Source organism: Hemitrygon akajei, chromosome 11, assembly GCF_048418815.1.
Source record: "Hemitrygon akajei chromosome 11, sHemAka1.3, whole genome shotgun sequence".
Lineage (NCBI taxonomy): Eukaryota > Metazoa > Chordata > Chondrichthyes > Myliobatiformes > Dasyatidae > Hemitrygon > Hemitrygon akajei.
Window position 1 is genome coordinate 21,903,993 of NC_133134.1, and position 12,864 is coordinate 21,916,856.

Below are 12,864 nucleotides of genomic sequence, written 5' to 3' on the forward strand. Positions count from 1 at the left end.
TAAAATATGCTATAAATCATAGATATGTTTGTGTGTGTGTACATGAATGTAATTAAGTAGTGCAAACAGTGGTCATAGGTTGATTGTCAGTTGAAAAATCTGATGGCATTATGTGTACCTTTGGGCTCTAGTAGCTCTTTGATGAGAAGAGGGCATGTCCTGGGTGGTGGTGGTCCTTAATGATGGATGCTGCCTTCTTTGAGGGATTGCCATTTGAAGCTTTCCTCAATGGTGGGGAGGCTAGTGCCCGTGATGGAGCTGGCTGAGTTTACAACTCTGCAGCTTTTTCCAATCCTTTGCAGTGGCCCCTCCGTACCAGATGGTGATGCAAATTTACCGATTTTTAAAGCTCCCCTGCAATACATGACAGAGCTAATGTTTTCTTTTATTTTGGCTTTGTGACCTCAACCAGTGGGTTCTCATCCAGTGCCAATGTCCAAAGTGAGAACCTTCCAATTTGTGAAGTGAAGGAGTTTATCAGGCAATCTGCATTAAATCTCACTCCCTAAAGGTCAAAAGCAGATGAAGCAATCTGTGTTATCATCTCGTTCCAGAGAAAGCTGTGGTTAGTGAATGCGCCCATCAAATTCTTAGCAGCTTTCAATCTGAGCATTTGCCAAGTCCATAAAAGAAAACATTTTTGCTGCTGGATGCAAATGCAATTGCTGAGCACAACAACATTTTTATTTCTTATTTATTGTTTTCCTAGAAGTTTTTAAGACTCATTAAAACTGTATTCCAAACATTTCATTTACCATTGAATGGAAGGGTTCTAGATAACTGGACGTCTGGATAGAAAGCAGCAAATACAGACCACAGAAACAGACCATTTGGCCCAATGGCTCCATGCTGGTTTTTATGTTCCACTCCCCTTCTCTTTTCCCCATCTAAACCATTCAGCATTGCACTCCATTCCATTTTTCTTGATTCTCTTCACCCTGCTCTTCAATAAACCCACACGATTCAGCTCAAGGGAGAGAGCTACATCTTCTGACCAGTCTTTGGGTAAGGATGTTTGTCAGGTAATTATTCCATTCTCTGACTTGCATTCCTTCGGGATTTTTTTTTTGTTTATTTTCTTGCCCAGTAAGTGCTGTCATTCTCCTAGAAAACCCACTTAATCTCTCCTGGCCCCCAGGTCAGAGAAGCTGAGATGTTTCTTGTTGATGATCTTATGACAGTGGTGCCTGGTTATGTTACTCTCCACAAAGGAAAGGACTCGGTGACTATGTCACACAACCCATAAGAAACCAAACGAAGAGTATTTAAGACAGAACAACTCAACTCTTTTTCCACTCTGTGAGGATCTCATTTCTGCTCTTCAAGGCTGATCTTCAACAGTCTGCAAAACTGAGGCTCTACTATATCAGTAGGATACTGATGGCATGGAGATGGTCTGAATCATGGAATCGGAGAGATTTAGAGCACAGGAGGAGACGAGCTACCCTTTGTAATCTTGTCACCTGAAGAAGCTGATACCGATTAGAGCTATTTTCAAGCTCCCTCTCGGTTTTCAGTCCTGTGGCTTGTGCTCTTTCTAGTGCTGATCCAGGCAATTCTTAAATGGACCAAGGTTCTCTGCCTTCACCGCTGATCAGAATCAGGTTTATTATCACTGACATATCTCATGAAATTTGTTGTGTTTGTAGCAGCAGTACAGTGCAACACATTGAAGAATTAGTATAAGTTACAAATAAAATAAATAGCGTGAAGAGGAAGAGTGAGGTAGTGTTCCTGAACCATTCAGAAATCTGGAGGTGGAGGGGAAGAAGCTGATCCTAAAACATTAAGTGTGGGTCTTTAGGCTCCTCTTCCCTGAAGAGGGCATGTCCTAGATGGTGAGGGTCTTTAATGATGGATGGTGCCACCTTCTGAGGATGTCCTTGATGGTGGTGAGGCTTATGTCTGTAATGGAGCTGGCTGTGTCCCAAACACCTACCACACCGCTAATAGAGAAAACAAAAATCCATAATTCTACCTGCCTCTTAAGCCCATAACCTTAAATCTAAACTAAGGTCCTGTCATGTTAGCCTTGCTCCCATGAAAAACTGCCCCACACACTGAAGAGGCCGCTTCCCCCAGTGGAGTCGGGAACGAGAAAGAGTCCTCCTTCGTGTTCAGCAAGGAACATCTCAGCTTCTGCTGACCTGAGCAGGAGAGATTAAGTGGGTTTTCTAGGAGAAAGAGGCCCCTTTCAGGGCAAGAAAAGAAACAAATAAAGTCAACCCGAGAATGAAATAATTACCTAGACTGACATAAGGAAACCAATGATTTGAACATACCAGGGAAGCCATACAATATTTTATAAGATTTCATGGTCATAACACAAGATGGAAACAATGTGCTACCATATTCCACTGTAACCATTTGGGAATGACTAATTCAAAGGTATTGTCGTCATGGTGATCACCAATCACGTACTTCAGTGAAGCCTGGAATTGGCTTCATGGCTTGATCTTCATGAGCGATAATATTGTTGAGGTTACATTGGATGCTCTCTCCGCAGATGGCTTTAATTATTTTTAAAGCTTTACTAAAGTGGAATTGTTCCACCATAAACTTGAGTCAAACAATAGATCGGTTTAGTTACTTCTGCAATGCAGATAGGATTGAGAAATAAAAATTGGCTGGCATTGCTTTTTGGCCCAAGGGTGATTTAACTGGAATGACAGGCTGAGCAGAAAAAGCAAACAGTACAACGCCTCTTTGCCATACTACAGCATCACTTGCTATTGGAACCCAGTGCATTAACACAAAGGCAACTTGTTTGCCAAATGACCGTCAAATGATTGACTTAGAACTTCTAAACAAAAGGTTGTGGTAAAAGTAGAGCAAGTTCGTTCCTGAACAAATATTCCTGTGGGAGGAAGGCTGACTAAAATTTACCGAAATTATTTTACTAAAGCTAAACAAGAAACATCAACTCCCATCTAGTCAGACTTGTGTTTATTTAGCACCCTTCAACTCCTCCCGGTACCACAAAGTACTTTGCAGTCAGAATCAGAAACAGGTTTAACATCACGGCATATGTGGTGAATCCAGTAGGATGCTTCTGAATCACGGTCAGTGTTGTAGCATTAGACATGTGACATCTGCTTTGTGCACAGCAAGATCCAATAAGCAACACCGGTAGGCTGGTCAGATGAGAAAATGTTGAAAGGCCAGGTATATGTGAGGAAGGTAACAAAGTTAATGATTTGGAGGAGTGACTTTCCATCAAATTCTCCAATCTGCATATTAGTACCAGCCTTGTTATTTGTTCTCTCCACCCTTTTCCTCTTCTCTGCAACCTTATTCCTACTTCTCTCAGTTCCTATGAAAGATTATTGACCTGAAATGTGACTCCATTTATCTCCAGAAATGCTGCCTGACCTGTGGGTTAATTCCAATGTTTCTGTTTTATTTCTGATTTCTATCACCTGCAGTATTTTGTTTCTTCCCTAACCAGATCGTAGGTCTCCATGACGAATGTTGGCCATCTCAGCAGAAAAGTCCCACTGCCGTTTGAATTATTACCACTAAAATTTTTACAACTGTGAACTGATAGGACTTAATTTAAGATAAATCCTAAAGGAATATTTCTGAAGTGGAGAATTCCCAAGAGTGTAGCACTCCATCCACACTGCATTAGACTCTTAAGCCTAGATTTTAGTGTTCAAATTTCTGAAGAAGGGCTTGAACTCTCAAGCTTCTGATCATAGGTCTGACTACCATCAATCAAACCCCAGGTGACATTGAGTTCAGGGACAGCAACTCTGGCTGGACATCTTCTGAAAGTTCTGTCGTCGCAGTGCCATTGATTACCTGCTGGGGTGCACCCAAATTTACCATCCAGTGCGAAAGCGGAGAGACTTTGCTGGCAAACACAAAGTGCTGGAGGAACTCAACAGGTCAAGCAGCATCTATGGAAAGGAATAAACAGTCGGTATTTAGGGCTGAGACTTCTTCAGGAAGGGAAGGGGGAAGACACCAAAATAAAAACCAGGCTGGACAGTTCCTGACAAATGTTTCTTCACTGTATGCAGTATATTTTTTATATATATATATAAATACATGAGAATACATCCTTCAAGGTTGTTGGCTCTGCCAGAACTGGTGATGGGTCTATAGTTCCTGGTGAATCTAGGGTAGTATTGAAGATTGGCAATCTCAGGAAAAGGCCACAAAGACCCCGGAGAAGGTGAAGCAAGAAAGAGTTGATTATTGCAAGCTGATGCTGGATCAGACGGTATCTGCTCTAATCTGTCACAAAGGTAATTCTCAATTCTGCATTGTACACCATGACCAGATGTGCCAGGTTCTCTGCCCATCATGCAGGTAGAGACTTAATCCTGAGCTGATAGCGGAGCACATCTGCTGATGCTCAATTCTAAACCCTGATTTAGAAATACCACCAATGCAGTGCGACTAGTGAGGTAACAGCATGCCGTCACAATGGACCAAGCCGCCATTCTGACATAAATTCAGGAAACGTTCATGAGATGGTTCTTTTACTGGGGTCAGAGCTGGGGTGGCAAGGTAGCGTAGTGGTTGGCGCAATGCTTTGCAGTGCAGGCGACCCAGGTTCAATTCCTGCCACTGCCTGTAAGGAATTTGTACGTTCTTCCTGTGACCATATGGGTTTTCTCCAGGTGTTCCTGTTTCCTCCCACAGTCCAATGGTGTACCGCCTGGTAGGTTAATTGGTCATTGTAAATTGTCCCGTGATTAGGACCAGGATTAAATCAGAGGATTGCTGGGCTGTGCGCTCAGAAGGGTCTGTTCCACACTGTATATCAATAAATACATGGACTGGGAATGTTTTAGCAGATATATCTCAAAAGCATCTCAACAATGGAGGAAATTTGTTCATAGCAAATAAATCTAAGTAAGTGTCCTTGGTGAATAATAATGCCACAGTGCTTCACTTGCGGTTTTCCTTGAGAGCATAGAATTGATTGAACCAGCTTTATTGAAGTGTGTGTTGGTAACTCTTTGACCGGGCGAGATACTGGACCTTTACAGTCTGTGGTAAAACTCTGCCAATTTCCATCACTGCAGCTCAAGCCAAACAGGACAGACAGTTCAGTCTATTAATTATCTGTCCATCAGTCTGAATTAAAGAAATCAATTGAACATCTACTTCTCTAACTTCCAGTAATTTCTCTCCTTCCCTCCTTCTCCCTTTTTCCATTCCCCATTCTGGTTACCCTCTCACCCCTTAGCTTTGTACCTGCCCATCATGTTCTTCTGGTTCCCCTCCTTCCCTTTCTTCCATGGTCCACTGTCCTCTCTTATTAGATGTCTCTTTCTTCAGCCCTTTACTTCTTCCACCTATTACATCTGTTAATTCATCCCCCCCCCCCACCTGTCTCACCTGTCACCTGCCAGCCTGTGCTCCACCCCTCCCCCTCCTTATTCTGGCCTCTGCCCCCTTCCGTTCTAGTCCTGATGAAAGATCTCAGCCTGAAACGTCAGCTGTTTATTCCCTTCCATAGATGCTGCCGGATCTGCTGAGTTCCTCCAGCACTTTGTGTGTTGCTAATTATCCCTAATTGCCCACCAGAATGTGGTGGTGACTGGGACAGATGGACTGCATATGTGTGGTGATCTAGAGATCCAGTATTTGACCAGAAGAGTTAGTGATGTACCTCCAGGCCAGATTAGGCAGGAGGTATTGGTGTTTCAGTCCAGTGTGAAAGAGGTTCTGGGTTTCTTAAGCATTTCTTTTATTCCATTGATGATAGCTGTGAATAGGCTGGTTGTGGAATGGATTTGTGTGCTCAAGTCATTCTCCACCTTATCAGCTAGATAACAGTACTGAAGGTGCTTTGGAACAGCCTGGCTAGAGGTGCAGGAGCATTATGGTTGGATTGTATCTGCTCTCACAGTTTATACTGAGTCATTTCCTGTGGCTGTGGGTAGGATTCTGAGACGGATCAGTATTTCTGGCCAGAGGTAGTTGCAAAGGCTATTGCACTCACCATAATGGATGCTGCTCCCATTCCTGGAGTCTGCTCCACAGTAACCGTTCAGTACTCTGCCACCATTCATGGGAGCATGCTGCTGAATTGCTTGGATTGATCTATCAGGCGTGGGATCATTATCCAATTGTTTTCCTCCCCTCTTCAATGGTCCAGGGCTGGTTCCAATCCTGGAATGAAGGGTACGCCAGGTCATGAAATGAAATTAAAACTAGAACATAGAGCAGAACAGCACGAGAACAAGCTCTTTGGCCCACCACGCTGGTAACGGTGCCAATTTAAACCAATCTCATAATTATGTGGCTGTATCACTCTATTCCCTGCCTGTTCACATGTCTAAGTGCCTCTTAAATGTCACCATCTTATCCACTTCCAGCACCTCCCTTGGCAGAATATTGCAAACTCATACCATTCTGTGTAAACAAATACTTGTGTTACAAACCTCCTTTAAATTTTCTCCCTCCCAACTTAAAGCTGTGCTCTACTATCTGACAACGGGGGAGAAGAGTCTGAGTATCTGCCAGGTTTCTCATAATTTTATGTATTTCTGTCAAGTTTCTCTCAAACTTCAATACTCGAGAGAAAACAATTCAAGTTTGTGCAACCTCTCCTTGTACCTAATACACTTCGCTAGAGGCAACATTCTGGTGAACACCTTCTGCTCCCTCTCGAAAGCCTTCACATCGTTCCTGCAGTATGGTGACCAGAACAGCACACGGTACTCCAAGTGTGGCCTTCCCAAAGTTTTATGCAATTACAACATTCCATCTTCTTGTACTCAGTGCCCTGCCTCATGCAGGCAAGCACGCTTTACACTTTCTTTACCCCCTGTCCACTTGTGTTGCCACTTTCAGGGAGCTATACAGACTTGTACCCAATGTTCCTCTGCTCCTCAGTGTCTTGCCATTTAATCTATACTTCCCTCTTGCATTTGTTCACCCGCCTCAAACTCCATTCGGCATTTCTGTACGCAAGTTTCTAACTGATGTATATCCTGCAGTGTCTTCTGATCACCTTTCTTGCCATCCATAACTCCAACAACTTTCATGTCTTCTGCAAACCAAGATGGAGGTCTCTGTCATGCAGTCACAGGCCCCTGCCCTGCCCTACTCTTTGCCATGAAGCCCTCCCGGTTTGGAGACAGGATGTGGGCTGAAAGATGAGATTCAGGCAGTGTAGTCATGTAAGGCTGAAGAGAGTTAACCCATGGCCTTGTTCTACTCCTTTGTCTAATGGACACCAGTTGTGGCATAAATTCATGATATTTACCACAATGTAAATGGAAAATGCTTTCATTACTCAGCAGGTCAAGAAACATTCACAGTCCAAGTCCTTTCTGATCAAAATCATTGACCTGTGTTATTACCTGTTTTTCTCTTCGTGCATGTTGCCTGATCCTCTGAGAATTTTCAGCATTTTCTTTTTAAGAATCAGATTTTCAGCATCTGCAGCAATTTGCATTCAATGCCATTTTGGAGTCAGTCACGTTGGTGTCTTAAGGAGATCAGAGACCAGATGAAGACAGCAGATTTCCTTCCCTGAAGCAGCTGGGTCTCTACATCCACTATAGTCATCATCAGTGGTGCTAGATATTTCTAAGCTTTAGATTTATTTGGCTAGAATTTGTTCAGGTTATCATTTCTTAAGGCCAGCCCTCTGAATTATTTGTCCTGTAAGATAATCACAGTGCTATTTAAACGAACATTCAATATGCATTGCACAATTAAAATATTAGCTGCTCAAACAATATTGATGTTGACAAACGAGAAGCTGTATGACTATTTCATTTAATAATACTTTGCAGTGAGCAGTTAAACAGCAAAGAATCGGAACTTTTCAAAAATGGTTTAAGTGTAAATTAAGGTTTACAATTCATGGCAATACTCCATTCAGTCGATATGGACTACCTTCTTAGAAAAGACATGAGTATTTCTCTTTACCCACACTTAGTTCCCACCATTCATCAAGAACAACCTTACCAAGTTGTCATTCCACACCACAAGCCTCCAGAAGATCCTCCATATTTTCTGGCCAAGGAAGATCTCCAACCGTGCTGTATTCCTTCAGTGCCACCAAGAGGACTTGACCGTGAACATCATGAGGAAATGTTGGAGATGGATTGGATGCGTGATGAGAAGAGAGACCAACTCCATCATCAAGATAGCACTTCACTGGACCCCTGAAGGGTGGAGGAAACATGGGAGGCCAAAGACAACTTGGCACCTTACCAAAGAGGCAGAAATAAGGCCCTTGAACCTCACCTGGGGCACAATAGAGAAGATGGCCAGGGATAAGCAGAGATGGAGGATCTTCACTGCTGCCCTAATGCCAATGGAGTAACAGGGAGTAACTATTCAGTCAATTACAGTTACCACTGCAATGTGCAGTTAAAGGATCATTGTCCTTTCCACTTTTAATTGTAATATGAATAATCCAAGCCAGGGGTTCCCAACCTGGGGTCCATGAAACCCTGGCTTTGTGGTATATGTCCATGTCATGAAAGGGGTTGGGAAGCCCCAATCTAAACTGATAGAATATTTTACAGAGTGTTAAGGCAGATGTGGATGTTTGAATGGAACTTTATCCTCTGACAATATTTGTATTTTTTGTTGGTTATCTGAAGTTCTGAATGTACCATAGTTTTGGGATATGAAAATATGAGAACATTCCCTGAAAAGGTTTGTTCAAAGGAAGCCCATTTCACTTAAAAGTGAAAGACAGAGAGGTTAGGAAGAAAATAAAATTATAATGATTTCTCAATGCCTGAAGTATGTCTTCACTGTATCTTCAGCATGGGAAACCTGGACATAGATTGTGGCGTTATTGTCAATTCACTAAGGAGCAGAGGAATGTTGGGTACAAGTGGTGACACAAGTGAACAGGGGCTAAAGAATGTGTATAGCGTGTTTGCCTTCATTAGTTGCTGCTCTGCAAGGACTGGACGTGGACAGTGCTACATCTATCATCAGAGCTTGATCATTTCCAGGCAACAGTCAAGTCATGTTTATTGTCACATTCACAGGTACAGAGTGCTACAGTTACATTGAAAAACACGCTTTCAGAAGCATCACAGGCATGTAAGTTTAGACAGCATGCAAAACATAAATTGTACATAAACCATTGTGTTATGTGTTAGCTTTCAGGAACTATATGCCCTTGTGGGATTTGGTTGCAGAACATATAACCACCCAGCTTTTGGCTTGCCAGCCTATTAAGTTAGCAAATCAAATAACACATGTTCAATAAAGTTACCCTAGTCACATCTACCTACACAAATTTAGTACCAGCACTTTAAAAAGTTCATAAATCTGAACAATTAGGTTTTTTATAACTTCCCCCCCCCCCCCCCTCAGATCTCAGTAGTCTAGTATAAGATATTTGTTGCCCAACACAAACCAATTCAAGATACTTTGCTTGATTCCTTGGCTTAAAGTTTTCCTCAGTCCCCCATAAACACGACATCCAAAATGCATAATAGCTGCAGTTCAACAAAACTTTGACTTGACAATAAAGTTCCACAGTACTCTCTTACATTACTGTTTTTCAAAGACTGGGCATGGACAGCGTTGAATCTATCTTCATATTCAGATTTATTTATTTATCGAAGCATACAGTAAAATGTGTTGTTTGACTTACCAGCACAACCTAAGGATATGCTGGCACCAGCCATAAGTGTTGCCGGGTGCCAGCATAGCGTGTCCAGAATGCTCGGCAGAAAATCACAGAACACAAACAAATGTCAAATTAAATTCATCTTTTGAATTCAACATTACCAATGCCATGCTGCACTTATTTTTTTTAAATAAAGTGTACGACCTCGTCATTGTCTTCTAAAAATATTGCCCTTACTGTCTATCTTGTTATGATCTTGCATCTTATTGTCTATACTTGCTCTGTAGTTGTTGCATTTCATTCTGCTCTCTTCCTGCTTTATGTTGTACTCCCTTAATGTACTTAGTAAAGAATTGATATGCGTGAATAGTATGCAATCTTTTCACTCTCCCTTGTGACAATAGTAATAACCAATTCTAATTCTATTTCCACTTGGCTTCTTTCCATCCTGCCGCCATGCCATAGTTGGCTCAATGCAGGAAGCCAAGCTTTTTGGAGCTGGCTTTAAAAAGGAGGAATTTAGGGAGTTCTAGTTGATATTAAAAGATGCACTGAGTATGCTAATTTTGGGGTGCTGTGGTAGCGTAGCAGTTAGCATGATGCTATTACAACTCAGGGCTGGAGTTCAACTGACATGCCATTCTGTAAGGAGTCTCTGTATGCAGTTCTTCCCGCAGTTCACAAGTGGGTTAACTGGTCATTGTAAATTGTTATGGTTAATGGGGTTTACTGGGGTGATGTACCTCGAAGGGCCAGAAGGGGCTACCCCGCACTGTATCTATAAATAATAAAGAATAAATTCAGACTGAGAGAAAAGGGTGCAGGTTCATTACAGTGGAAGCTGTTGACCAGTCTACAATAAACTTGAAACTTTGAAGTACTGAAATGCTAAAAGCAGGTTCTAATAAAAAATTACGCAATTATCCTAAAGGGTTTGGCAGATTCAGTACAGAGAGATCATACCCATAACTCGATCTCGAGAGTCTTCAGGTCTAATTCAGTACCTGTTGCTCATATGTCACCAAGGATACAGTTATAATTTCCATCTGTCCTGACGATGTTTTTAAAACCTTTCTCTGCAGTTCAAGTCAAGTCCAACTGCTGGCTGAGATTAAATTATTGCTCAAATATCCTGGTTGCTAGCTCTTGCATTTTACCCAGGAATTTCCTGGTTTCATTTTAAACATTGGGGACACCTGCTTGAAGACTTGTATTTTTGAAAATTTATGTCACAGTTCTGAATCTATCAACCAGGGCTGAATTATGATGTAATTAGTCAGAATACAATGGATGTGAAATCAGTCGCATTGTGAATTGATGACTTTGCACTTGAGATTCCAGTGAAAAAGTGCAATAGGCTGTACGGTGTACTATGTACAGGGCTTTGGATCAGCGAGACAGCTCTGTAGCAACACATCAATAAAGCTATTGTGAGTGTGTCATAGGCAACCTGTGAGCTACTGAAGTATGTTAAAAAGGTAGAAGGAAATTAAAGGAAAATGAGAGGGTATTGGAGTACAGTATAAGGAATTGGGCAGGCTTTTAGTATGTCATAGAACCAGCATAGAAACAGGCCATTTGGCTCATTGAATCCATATTGTCTATGTAGCACCCACTATCCTGTCCTACTCCACTTTATCCTCCCTACACCCCCTGGGTTCTACCATTGAAGAAAATTTACATTGAGCAATTAACTTACCAACCTGAACATCTTCAGGATGTGGGAGGAAACTGGAGCACCCAGAATAAACTTAGATGGCCAAGGGGAGAATGTGCAAAGGGGTGGATGGCAACAGAGGTCAGGACTGAACCCGGTTCGCTGGATCAGTGACGCAGTGACTTGATTGGTCCACCATTGATTTCCTTACCTGAGGGAAGAAGGAAAGACTTGTTTAAGACAGTCTTGCATTGATTCACTAGATTGATTCCTGAAAAGAGGTGGTCCTGTGGGGAGAGATCGATTAAGGTCGGCCTCTAATGACTGGAGTTTAGAAGAGTAAGAACTGGCCATGTTGGAACATGTGAGATCTAGAATGGGATTGAGTGGAGATGGATGATGAAAAGTTAATTCCACAAACTGGAGAGATTAGAACTATAGAGGGCATAGACGCAGAATAACGGGTTGCACCTTGCTGGATTCAGATGAAGAGTTTATCACCTGTCTTTCAATATGATATCATCAATATGAATGGAAAATAGTAGCCAAGTTGATGTCTATCCCAAGTTTTAAATTAACAATAAAGGATACCATGAAGATGAGTTGGTGTGTGGCCAAGTGGTTAAGGCATTCGTCTAGTGATCTGAAGGTCGCTAGTTCGAGCCTTGGCTGAGGCTGCGTGTGTGTCCTTGAGCAAGGCACTTAACGACATATTGCTCTGCAGCGACACCGGTGCCTAGCTGTATGGGTCCTAATGCCCTTCCCTTGGACAACAAATCTATCACACAAATCCATGGTCTATCGAGACTAACAGAGGCCTATCATCTACCACGAAGATACATAAATGATGCAATCTGTTTTCTCTTAGGAATGATCTCTCATTGTTGGGATTAAAAGAACTTAAATGTTTAAAATTCCCAGCCACAGTTGTCTATCACTGGTGTTTTCAAAGCAGATTGGTTGATTGATTTTATTTTACCTGCTAAGGGAATGGGGATTTGGGGATAGGATGGTGAAGTGCAGGAGCAGTTATGATACTATGAAAGGAGCAAAGTCAAGGCCCCACGAGTGAATCTGCAGATGCTGGAAATAAATAAAAACACAAAATGCTGGCAGAACTCAGCAGGCCAGACAGCATCTATGGGAGGAGTCCTGATGAAGGGTTTCAGCCTGAAACATCGTTATTACCTCCTCCCATAGATGCTGTCTGCCCTGCTGAGTTCTGCCAGCATTTTGTGTTTTTATTTAAAGTCAAGGCCCCCATAGTTTAGACCTGCTTCTGTTTCTTGTATTTTGTGACCAAATAAGATTGTATGATGGCATATAGGGTTTAGCAGCCCAATAGGAAGTCTGTTATGTTGGTGTTAGGTGCAATTACCCACAGAAGTCTATTACCATATGTTTAATAACTTTCATGAAATAATGTAAATGTGTGAGTGAGCTGAGCTTTTTGGTCAGAAGTCCACAAATTATATAAAACCTGTAATTTCATTTGTTTTTCTTAATCCGGGAATAGATTTTCTATTTGTTTCATTACTTATTGGCTAGAACTAATATACCAGAATCTTCACTGTAAACTTCACATGGACAGCACTGACAGTTAGGTTTCAATCTGGTTTCTGGAGCCGTGGGG

At 42.0% G+C, this 12,864-nt stretch overlaps 1 protein-coding gene across 1 annotated transcript in view; it reads left to right on the plus strand.

Annotated features, from left to right (window-relative positions):
- The window catches only part of ppl (periplakin), an 81,999-nt gene that overhangs the window by 13,629 nt on the left and 55,506 nt on the right, over positions 1–12,864 (plus strand). The gene's annotated exons all lie outside the window — the stretch shown is intronic.